Source organism: Dasypus novemcinctus, chromosome 18, assembly GCF_030445035.2.
Source record: "Dasypus novemcinctus isolate mDasNov1 chromosome 18, mDasNov1.1.hap2, whole genome shotgun sequence".
NCBI classification, from domain to species: domain Eukaryota; kingdom Metazoa; phylum Chordata; class Mammalia; order Cingulata; family Dasypodidae; genus Dasypus; species Dasypus novemcinctus.
Window position 1 is genome coordinate 70,515,383 of NC_080690.1, and position 12,685 is coordinate 70,528,067.

The 12,685-nt window shown below is 44.7% G+C and overlaps 1 long non-coding RNA gene across 1 annotated transcript; it reads left to right on the forward strand.

Moving 5' to 3' along the window:
* Window positions 1–10,502: 10,502 nt before the first annotated feature.
* On the forward strand, window positions 10,503–12,227 carry LOC131274379 (uncharacterized). Its single transcript, XR_009181645.1, has 2 exons — window positions 10,503–10,936; window positions 11,645–12,227. It is a non-coding gene; the product is annotated as an uncharacterized lncRNA (long non-coding RNA).
* The last annotated feature ends 458 nt before the right edge of the window (window positions 12,228–12,685 follow it).

The following is a 12,685-nucleotide window of genomic DNA, read 5'->3' on the forward strand; positions in this document are numbered from 1 at the left end:
CTGACACAAGATGACGCAACAAAAAGAGACACAGATTCCTGTGCAGCTGACAACAACAGAGGCAGACAAAAAAACAAGACACAGTGAATAGACACAGAGAACAGACAACTGGGGGGGGGAGGGGAGAGAAATAAATAAATAAATAAATAAATCTTAAAAAAAAAAAAAAAGAAGACAACTTCAGAACTGGAGGCTCTAGAAAAAGAAGAGCAAACTAAACCCTAAGTGAGCAGAAGGGAAAAAAACCCACAATGATTAGAGCAGAGATAAATGAAAAAGAGAAGTTAAAAAAAAAAATAGAATCAACAAAACCAGAAGTTGGTTCTTTGAAAATAAATAAAATCAATAAATCAATAAAATAGACAAAGCTTCACCTGGATTGACAGTGAAAGAAAGGCATAGGGTGCAAATAACTAAAATCAGAAATGAAGGGCAGGACTTTACTACTGACCCCACAGAAATACAAAGGATTACGAGGATGTTATTACAACTATACACCAACAAATTAGATAATCCAGATGAAATGGACAAATTCCTAGAAACACATAAAGTGCTGTGGCAGTTTGAAATTATTTAAGAATCCCAAAAAGAGATAGAGATTATGCTTGTAAACTGGTCTGTTCCCCTGGGCATGATACCCTTTGACTGATTTAAATTCAAAGGCTTTACATTTACTTGATTAAATCAAGATTAGGGCTTTGATTCAACCACGTCATTAGGGCATGTGGGATTGAGTCCCTACCCGTTTGGTGGGCTATATAAACAGACGCTCAATCAAGAACACATAGAAGTAGATACACAGAGAAGAAACACACAGAAGAATAGAGAGTGTTCCATGGACACGAAAGAGGAGAGAACCTGTCAGCTTTCATCCTGCGGGGGAAAAGAGATGAGCCATTCACCTGATAATTTACAGCTGACTCTGTGAAGAAAGCAGAGCAGCCGAGCCCAGAAAGAAAGAAGCCCTCCAGCCTATGGCTAAGATGGGAAGAAGCTTGGCCCACAGATCTTAAGAGGAAAGAGGAAAGCTGAACCCTTGCAGACATTGTCGCCATCTTGCTTCAACACGTGGCAACAGATTTTGTTGAGGAAATACCTCTAATGGTACTGTAAGTTGGATTCTTTAGGGTCTTGTGACTGTACACTTCTACCCCAAATAAGTACTTTTTATAAAAGCCAAAAGATTTCTGGTACTTTGCACCAGAACCACTTTGGCTAATACAACTACCTACACTGACTCAAGAAGAAATAAAAGATCTCAACAGACCAATAACAAGTAAATACATTGAATCAGTAACCCAAAACTTTCCAACAAAGAAAAATCTAGGACTAGATGCCTTCACTGGTGAATTTTACCAAACATTCCAAAAGAATTAACAATCTTGCTCTAATTCTTTTAAAAAATTGAAGAGGGAAGACTCATTCTATAAGGCCATCATCTTCATCCCAAAGCCAGATAAAACACAAGAAAAGAGAATTACAGACCAATACCCATGACGAATACAGTTAAAAAATCCTCAACAAAATACTAGCAAACTGAATCCAACAACACATTAAAAGAATTTTAACCTTAAATAAGTGGGATTATCCCAGGTATGCAAGGGTGGTTCAACATAAAAAACTCAATTAATGTAATACCATATTAATAGAATGAAGGAAAAATAAACCATGAGTACCTCAATCTTTTGCAGAAAAGGCATTTGACAAAACCCAGCACCTCTTCTTGACAAAAACACTGAGAAAATTAGTAAAAGAAAGAAACTTCCACAACATGATAAAGGCCATACATGAAAAACCCACAGCTAACGTAATACTCAACAATGAAAGACTGAAAGCTTTCCCTCTAAGATCAGTAATGAGGCCAGGATGCCCACTGTCACCAATGTTATTCAACAATGTAATGGAAGCTCTAGTCACAGCAATTAGGCAAGAAAAAGATATAAAAGTCATCCAAATTGGAAAGTAAAAAGTAAAACTTTCACTATTTGCAGATGACATGATCCTATACACAGAAAATCCTGAAAAAACTACAACAAAGCTACTCGAGCTAATAAAGAATTTAGCTAAGTGGTGGAGTACAAGCTCAGTACCTCAAAATCAGTGGTGTTTCTATTCACAAGCAAAGAACAAGTGGAAGAAGAAATCAATAAAAAAATTTCATTTCCAATAACAACTAAAAGAATCAAATATCTAGGAATAAGTCTAATCAAGGGTGTAAAGGACTTCACGCAGAAAAATACAAAACATTGCTAAAAGAAATTAAAAACCTAAATAAATGGAAGGATATTCTGTGTTCATGGACTGGAAGCCTAATATCATTAAGAAGTCAATACTTCTACCCAAATCAATTTATAGATTCAATGCAACCCCAATCAAAATTCCAACAACCTTCTTTGCAGAAATGGAAATGCCAATAAAAAATTTATATTGAAAGGTAAGGGGCCCTGAATACCCAAAGCCATCTTGAAAGCTTTGAATGAGGGGAGGGGGGAAGGGGGGGAGGGGGGAGGGGGGAGGGGAGAAGGAAAAAAAACAAACTTACTACAGAGCCACAGTACTCAAACAGCATAGAACTGACATAAGGACAGATACGTAGACAAATGGAATCAAGTTAGAGTTCAGGAATAAACCCTCACATCTATGGCAAATTGATTTTTTTTTTCGAGGTATTGGGGCCAGGGAATGAACCTGGGACCTCATACGTGGGAAGCAGGCACTCAACCACTTGAGCTACATCCGCTGCATATGGCCAACGGATTTTTGACAACAGTGCCAAGTCCACTAAATGGGGAAAAATGTAGTCGTTAACAATGGTGCTGGAAAAACTGAATATCCATATACAAAAGAATGAAGGGGAAGGTGGAGGTGGCTCAAGCGATTAAACTCCCACCTACCACATGGGAGGTTCCTGGTTTGGTTCCCTGCGCCTCCTAAAGAAGACAAGCAAGACAACAAACGGACATGATGGGCTAGTGTGGCAAGCTGACGCAACAAGAGACACAGAAGGAAAACAAAATTAGAGACACAACAAAAGCAGAGAGTGGAGATGGCTCAAACAATTAGGTGCCTTCCTTCAACATGGGAGGTCCCAGGTAATGGTTCCTGGTACCTCCTAAAAAGAAGATGAGCATACAACAAGGGGGTAGGGAGAAATAAATAAATAATAAAAGATAAGTCTTAAAAAAAAAAAGAATGATGGCAAACCCCTACCTCACCTATATACAAAATTAACTCAAAAGGGATAAAAGAGGGGAGCAGATGTGGCTCGAGCAGCTGTGCACCCCCCCCCCCACATGGGAAGTCCCAGGTTTGGTTCCCGGTGCCTCCTGAAAAAACAAAAACAAAAGCAACAAGCAAAACAAACAAACAAACAAAAAACAACTCAGGAAAGCGAGTGTGGCTTATTGGATATGTGGTTTCCAAATATTTTCTCCCATTCTGTAGGTTGCCTTTTATTTTCATAATGAAGTCCTTTTGTTACTTGTGCTGTTGGTGTAAAGTATAAGAAACCAATGCTTAATATAAGGTCCTGAAGATACTTTCCTATGTCTTCTTCTAGGAGTTTTATTGTTTTGATTCTTGTGTTTAAGTCTTAGATAGCTTTTTTTTAGGCACTGGGGGCTGGGGATTTCCAGAATATATAAAGAATCCTACAACTCAACAACAAAAAGACAAACAACCCAATTTCCAAATGGGCAAATAGCCAAAAGTACGTGACGAGAGGCTCAACATCAATAGTCTTTAGGGAGATGTGAATGCAAATCACAATGAGATACCATTTCACATTCACTAGAATGGCTACTCTCTCTCTCTCTATATATATATAAAACTGAAGTGCTGGAGAGGATGTGGAGAAATAGGAACACTTATTCATTAATGGCAGAATATAAAATGGTGCAGCTGTTATGGAAAACAGTTTGGCAGTGCCTCAGAAAGTCAAGTATAGAATTACATGGGACCTGGCAACCCACTTCTAGGTATATACCCCAAAAGAACTGAAAACAGGGAGTTGATCAGAATGAACAATGATATGCAAAACGGCATTATTCACAATTTCCAAAAGACAGAAGCAGTCCGTTTCTCTCCACAGATAAATGGACAAACTATATATATAAAGGAACTTTATTCAGCCATAAAGAGGTATGAATTTCTAATACATGCAACAACATGGACGAGCCTTGAAGACATAATGTTGAGTGAAATAAGCCAGACACAAAAGGACAAATATTATATGATCTCACGAATATGAAATAGTTAGAAAATGGAAATTTGTAGAGTCAGAAACTAGAATATAGGTTCCCAGGGGCCAGGATGGAGGTGGGGAACGGGGAGTAAATGCTTAATTGGAACTGAGTTCCTGTGTGGGGTGATGGAGAAGTTTTAGTAATGGATGGTGATGACAGCACAACAGTGTCCACTGAATTATATATTTGAATTTGGTTAAAATGGGAAATATTAGGTTGAATATGTTACTTGCATAAAAATGTTAAAAACCATAAGACTATACAACCCAAACAGTGAGCTCTCATGTAAATTATGGACTATAATTAGTAGTATAATTATAATAATATTGTTTCATCAATTGTAACAAACTACCAAACTAATGAAAAGTGTTAACAGGGAAAACTTTTATGTGGGGTGGGGTATATGAGAACTCTATATTTACTGCATGAGTTTTCTGTAAAGCCACAATTTCTCCAATTTAAAAAAAAACTTTGTGCATCAAAGGATATTATAAAAAAGTAAGAAAGACAATCTACAGAATGGGAAAAAATATTTCAATAATATATCATTATAAGGGTCTAGTATCTAGAATAAATAAAGAATTCATACAACTGAAAATCAAAAGACAAAACAACCCGATTTAAAAATGGACATTTCACGGAAGAAACACAAATGGCCTACAAGCCCATGAAAAGATTCTCAATATTGCTAAGCAGGAAAATGCAACTCAAAACCACATCTAGGCCCTGCCCAGTACTGATGGTGGAGTGAGAAGCTTCAGGGCTCTGTTCCCTAATGGTAGCTTTGAACCACCAGCAAGAACTGGCAGGAACATCTTTCTCAAAGCTCCAGAAAACAGTTAAAAGACCACAGTATCAGAACGCATGCTGAATCAAGAGAAAAGCTGCTTAAAAGTGGTAGTACCTTGTGGCCCCTCTCCCCTCTTGCGGGCTTGGCGCGCCGTGCTCCCTGCGCCATGCTCCCTGCGCGGACCCCTGGTCCCAGTTTTGGAGGGAGTGGGGGCCTCTGCACAAGCTGGGAGCGCGGACGCCCGGCCCAATCTGCCTGCTGGTGGCCTGAGGGACTTGCTGTCCCAGAACCGGCCCTGCACGTAGATGTCGGCACAGAGAGCTCCCCTACAGGACACTGTGGGAGAAGAGTCAGGCGGCTGCCCAGGGTGGGGCTGGCTGGCTGCGCATGGCAGGGCAGAGGGCACCTTCCTATCGTGTCAATGTCGAATTCCTGGGACCAAATGTGCACACCCAAGACAAGACACCTGCCCAGGAAGGACCGGGGAGGCCCGCGCCTCATCCTGGACCTATCGTCTAGAATCACTGTGAATAAGCCCTCAGGAGAACACTTGCATAAATCAATCTTCAAAGACTGGAAAGGGTGTGTTTTCTTTTTTTCCTTCTTCTTTCTTTTTAAAAATTTCCCATTGGCATTCAAGGAAAGCTCTGTCGTAACACTAGCTGGATACAAGCTTAAGGAACAGACATCTCTGAGTCTAAAATATAAATAAAAAGAAAAACAAAACACACAAAAAAGAAAAAAGTGAAGTCCAGCAATAACCCGTAAAATATAAAAATGTCCAGGTTTCAACAGAAGATAACAAATCATACAAAGAAACAGGAAGTGACGGCCCAGGCACAGGAGAAGATTAAAGCCTTAGAGACCATCAATGAAGAGGACCAGACCTGGGACATTCCAGACAAGGACTTTCAAAAAGTGCTCCTAAATATGTTCAAAGAGCTAAAGGAAAACATGGCCAAAGAGCTAAAGGAAATCAGGAAAATGATAGATGAACATAAATAGAATACAAATAGGGAGGTGGAAATTATGAAAAGAAACAAACAAAGCTGAAGACCACAGTAACAGAAGTTTTAAAGGTCCCTAGATGGAAGCGGATGTGGCTCAAGCAATTGGGCTTCCGCTTACCACGTGGGAAGAATGGGGTTTTGTTCCCGGTGCCTCGTGGAGAAGGTGGGCTGGGCATGGCTGGCAGGCGCAATGAGCTGACGCAGTGAGAGACACAACAAACCAGGGAGCTGAGGTGGCTCAGGTGAGTGAGTGCCTCTCTTCCACATGGGAGGTCCTGAGTTCAGTTCCCGGTGCCTCCTAATAGGAAAATGGGCAGACACAAAGAGCACACAGTGCGTGGACACCGAAAGCAGATAGTGACAGCAAACAACAAGGGGGGGAGGTGTGGATAAATAAAGAAAATAAATCTTTAAAAAGTAAAACGTCCCTAGAAGGATTCAACAGCAGGTTGGAACTGTAGGAGGAAGAATCCAAGAATAGAAATTGAAAATAAGACAAATAAAATCATCCAGTCTAAGGAACAGAAAGATGAAAGAATGAAGAAAAGTGAATGGAGCCTGAGGAGCCTATGAGACACACCATCAGGTGTAGCAGTATATACACATTGTGGATGTCCCAGAAGAAGAAGAAAGAGAGAAAGGGGCAGAGAGAAGATTCGAGGAAATTGTGGCTGAAAACTTCCCTAATTTAATTAAAGACATGAACATACACATCCAAGATGTTCAACAAACTCCAAGTAGGATGGGAAGTAGACTTGGCCCAGTGGTTAGGGCGTCCATCTACCACATGAGAGGTCTGTGGTTCAAACCCCGGGCCTCCTTGACCCGTGTGCAGCTGGCCCATGCACAGTGCTGATGCGTGCAAGGAGTGCCCTGCCACGCAGGGGTGTCCCCGTGTAGGGGAGCCCCACGGGCAAGGAGTGCACCCCATAAGGAGAGCTGCCCAGCATGAAAGAAAGTGCAGCCTGCCCAAGAATGGCACTGCACACACGGAGAGCTGACACAACAAGATGACGTAACAAAGAGAAACACAGATTCCTGTGCCGCTCACAACAACAGAAGCGGACAAAGAAGAAGATGCGGCAAACAGACACAGAGAACAGACAATCTGGGCTGGGGTGGGGACTGGGGCGGGGGCCGGGGCGGGGCGGGGTGGAGGAGAGAAACAAATAAATAAATAAATCTTAAAAAAAAAAATAAACCAAAAAAACTCCAAGTAGGAGGGAAGTGGATGTGGCTCAAGCAATGAGGCTCCCTTCCACCATATAGGAGGTCCAGGGTTCGATGCCCAGGGCCTCCTGGTGAAGGCAAGCTGGCTCACGCTGCAAGCTCGTCCATGCGGAGTGCCGGCCCATGCAGAGAGCTGACGCAGCACGATGACACAACAAAAAAAGAGACACAGAGGAGAGAGAATAAGAGATTTAGCAAAAGCAGGAAGCTGAGATGGCACAAGAGAATGATCGCCTCTCTCCCACTCCAGAAGGTCCCAAGACCTGTTCCCGGAGCCACCTAATGAGAATACAAGCAGACATAGAAGAACACACGGTGAATTGTCACAGAGAGCAGAAAATGGAGGGAGTGGGGAGAAATAAATAAATAAATCTTTTTTTTTTAAAAAAAAAAACAAACTCCAGACAGGATAAGCCCAAAATAGACTCACAGAGCATTAGAATCAAACCATCAAATGCCAATGATGATGAGAGAATCCTGAAAGCTGCCAGAGAGAAGCAATGTGTCACCTACAAGGCAGCCTCAGTAAGATTAAGCCCCAATTTTCTCATCAGAAACCATGGAGTCAAGAAAGCAGTGGAAGACTTAAAGAGTTGAAAGCAAAAAATTGTGAACCAATAAATAATTCTATATCTGGCAAAATTGTTTTTTAAAAAATGGGGGTGGGCTGGGGATTAAGTCATTCCCAGATAAACAGAAGCTGAGGGAGGGGAGTGGATATGGCTCAAGCAGATGGGCACCTGCTTCCCACATGGGAGGTCCCGGGTTCGGTTCCTGCTGCAGGAGAGCAGATGTGACTCAGTGGTTGAGCCCCCACTTCTCACATATGAGGTTCTGGGTTCCTGGCCCCAATACCGCCACCTCCAAAAAAAAAGAAAGAAAGAAAAGGGTGAGGGAGCTTGTCACCACTAGACTGGCCCCCTAAGAAATGCTAAGAGGAGGTCTGCGGCCTGAAAAGAAAGGACCCTAGAAAATTGACTGAAGCCACATGAATAAAGATCTCCAATAACCATAATGACCTGGGTAAATATAAATACCAGTACAACCGTACTTTTGATTTGTAACTCCATTTTACTTCCTACAGGATCAAAAAGCAAACGCACAGAAGGTAATGAGAAATCAGTGGCTTTGGATTCATAATGTGTAAACAGGCAATTTGTGACAAGAACTGCATAAAGGCGGGGGGGGCTGGAGGGGTAGAGGAACACAGTTCATGTTGGCTATTAAGTTAAGTTGGTATCAAAGTAAACGAGACTGTCAAAGATTAGGATGTTAAATTTAAGACCCATGGTAGCGACAAAGAAAATATCAGAGACTGTGAAGACATAAGGACCGAAAGTAGACTACAGGTTACAGGGTGGAGGGCAGGGGTAATGGGGAGTTGTTGCGAAGTGGGTCTAGGATTTCTCTTTGGGTGACGGGAAGGTTCTAGGTATGGACGACGGGGAGGGTACTGCAGTGTCCCACTGGGCGGTGTGCTGGCCGGGCTTGGGATGGGAAGATTTATGTTGTATATATGTTTCCACAATTTAAAAAAAAAGAAAGAGAAACTAAAGAGACATGAGAAGGGGACTCATGGGGATGTTATTTGCAACACGGGCCCTCCTCCTGGTTTAAATTTTAGGTTTTAGTTTACCTGCAAGGCCTGTACAGTCTCAATAGATGCCATGATCTTAAATGTTTGCTCTCTTACACATTTCCGAAGGGGGCACAGCCAATCTTACAAATTTGTATATTTTTATATTATTTTAGAGGTGTATATACATATTATATATGTATAGTTTGTACATGTGTATTTTTTACAAATTGGAATTGTATAATATATTGTGTATCAGATATTGTTATATATTATAAATAGGATAAAGACATATCAATACATAGTCTAATAGTCTATGAATGTGTGTTTATCACAAATTGGATATTAAATAATATATATAATGTACTGGATAATATTGTTAAATATGACATATAGGCTATAAATACAACATATATACGTATATAATTATATACGTAAATATGTGCTTTATGAACCTGTGTGTGTCTTACAAACTGGAGATATGAGTTTTCCTATGCCATAAAGGATTCTGTAAACACATGACTTTTAATGGCTATTAATTTTCCAGGGTCATCCTCAACAGTCCAAGCCCCTCCCGCGCCCCGGGCGCAGCTCCCGCTTCTCACCGGTCGCGGGGCGCTGCCCGCAGCCCGCTCTCCCTCCGCCTTCTCCTCCGGGCGGTGCCAGCTCAGGGTCGCCCTCCGGGATTCGGGTCACGGCCGGCTCTGCGCGGGGGCTCGGCCCGCGGGCGCCCTGCCCCGCCGCCGGCTCTTGGGGCCCCGGTGCGCTCCTGCCACCGGCTCTTGCCGGCGGGGACCCTGCGCCCCGGGCCGGGGTGGCCGGGAGCGCCGCGCCCACGCCCTCCCAACCCCGGGGGAGGGGGCGAGGGGGACGGGGAGGGGGGCTGGGGGCCACCCGGGGCGGGGGGGAGAAGGACCGGCCCGGCTTCCGCCCCCTGGCGGCTTCCTACCCCGCCCGCCCCGCCTCAGGGCAACAGGGACCCTAAATTCCTAGAAAGGGGAGGGGGAGGGCCGCTGTCTGGCCCCGGAGAGGGCGGGGGCGCGGGGACCGGCGCTTGGCTGCCCGAGAGGACAGGGGCTGGGGACCCTCCTGGACCCCTCTTTACCCGCCACTGGCGCGCGGATCTGAACACCGGTCACCTCCGCGGGCGCTTGGGGCGCTGGGGAGGGGGCGGCCTTGGCGCGCGACCAGGCGCCAGAGCCGATTTCCACCTTTCCAAGCGGTGGGGAGGCCGCTCGGGCCACTGGATCTAGGCCACCCTGGAGGCGGTCACATCCGGGGTCCCCCCGACGCCCCCCAGCCACGCCCTGGGCCCACCCCCGCCGGCCAGACCCGAGGTGAGAGACCCCCGCCTGGGCCCCGCTCCCACAGGCCGGCTCTCCCGCCCCTGCATCCCGAGCCCCAGGGCACCTTCTCTCCCGGTTTCTCCTTGGGGGAGGGTCCCCAGGTGCCGGTTACCCGGCAGCTTCGCCCTGGGCTGGGCCGCTGAGGTCGGCGGGCACGGGCAGGTACTGGCGAGTAGCACCTGCAGGGTGCACTGGGGCGTAGCTTCCCAGGTAGGCCCCACGTCCGGGAACGCAGCCTCGGGCGTCCAGCCCCTCGGCCGGTTGCCACCCCATCGGCAGGCCCGGGCAGGGGCTGGGAAGTGGCAGCTGGGCTCGCTGTGGCTGGTGGGTGCGAGGGGTTCCTGGTGGAAAGGGCAATCCGCCCACAGCCTGTGAGTGGGATCCCAGTGGATCCATTTCATTACCCAGCACTAGTGCTGCCCAGCCCCAGCTCTCCAACCAAACTTCCCCGGGTGACAGCGCAGGGCGACCAGGAGAAGCAGGCGAGAGGGGCAAGGACGCTGTGCCCATGACGCTGAAGGCTGGGCCTGGGCGGGATTACCCAAACGTGCTTCTTCAGGTCAGAGTGTGACCCCTCGCCCCAAGGAACAAGAGGCCCTGGGCCCAGTGCTCCAGCAACACTTGCCAAACGGATGGCCACTTCTGAGGCCATCCTGAGGCCGGGCAAATGATCAGGTCACCCAGTCGCCCACCCAGTCGCCGCCTGCTCTCTTGACAGAAGCTGAGTGAAATGAAACAGGGTAAGCTCAACCTTTTAAAAGCAAAATGTCAAAACAGAGTAATACACAATTTTTCTTGGACCCAAAAAAAAGTGTTATTCCCTCTCCCAGAAAGTTCCCTCATGTGCCTTCCAGTCCTCCCTCTACGGTCATTGATCAGTTCGATTAGTTTTGCCTATTCTGTAGCTTCATATAAATGGAATGTCACACTATATTTTCTTTAATATCTATATATTCTGTGGCGTAACATGAAGTTTTTGTGAACGCGCTAGTAATTCAAGGGAACTGGTTTTATGAATGGGAAAAGTAAAACAAATCTCTTGGGCCTAAAAGTGCTCTCTCTATCCAGGTTTTAAATTATAAATCACTTCTCTTTGCTTACAAGAGAGTCCAAGGAATCAGGATATTTACAACGCGCGAAGCTGAGCAATCCTGGTGGAGGCTAACCAGTATGACCGAGCCTCAATGCTGCTATGTCCTCAATAATCTGCTTCCTAGGCGGAGCTTTCCTGCCATTCAATGAAAAAGACTAAACCTTTCTTGGCAATTTTTGGAGACAGCTGTGTCTGCAATTATTATAAACTTGGGGCTTCAGAAAATTACTTGGAATCATAAAATGTGGTTTTGTAGAAAACAGTGTTAGTTCATAAAACCTCTGCTATTTTTCACTTAAGGTATAAATATCATCACCCATGTATTTTATTTTCCTTTCCTTTCTTTGCTTTCCAGGAAGCTATAAAGAATCAGGACAACTTTTGAGATTTTGAGATGGCCACTCTAATTTTTCATCTCCTTTTTACAAAAGAATGACTAGGACAAGTTTCAAAGAAATAAGACAAACTATAAAGAAATTAAATTGAAAGATGAAGCCGTGATACCACTGAGAGATAAATGTAGTTCTGGAAGACCAAATTCTGTCTCTGGTTCCTGGCAACTTCTTCCTGGGGGATTATCCTACCCCAGACCTGGCTCTCAAAGGCCACATGGTGGTCTGCAGGTTAGGCTGACTGAGAAGAGGGCAGGAGTTGCCAAAGAAAAATAACAACATACCTAAGGGGTCCCTGTGGCATGCTAGAAGGAGTGCTCCTGAAGAGAGAGATGAAGCATGATAAAACGAAACAAAACAACTAAAGAGCACCTCAGGAGATTAAAGCATGGCACAAAAAGACTTTTTGTAAATAGAAAAAGAACATGATATTTAAACTTAAAAATTCAGTATGTGAATTGAATAAGAGAATGGTCACTGTTGAGACATATGTTAGTGGTAGAAGGGAGACACTAAAGCACAGAAGAATAAATTGAGAAAAAATCACGAGTAAAAATATTTGAAAGCCACCTCCAAAAGAACGGAGCTATGCCTAACAATTCCCTAAGAAGAAAAAGGAATGGACGGGGAAGAGGCAATAAGTAGACACATAATAGAAGATCATTTCCCCCAGTAAAGAAAGGCCCATTTTTGCAACTTGAAGTGCGTCATTGTGTTCCAGGCAGTTCTGATGACAAAAGATGTGTATCTGGGCATATCCTGGTGAAATTTGTGAACTCCAAGGATCAAGAGAAAAATGTACAGGCATTTTTCTCAGGACAGAAAGACAAGTTACACACAAAAGAAATGTCTCATCATGCTGAGGGTGGGGGAGATAGGAGGTTTTGGTGAGGGAGATAGGTGGTACCTGGGAAGAAATCTGCCTGGAAAGGGGGCAGAAGGGAGGGGAGCCCAAGGACCCAGACATCCAGGTCCAGGGGACACGGCCTCACGGCCTTCGTCCT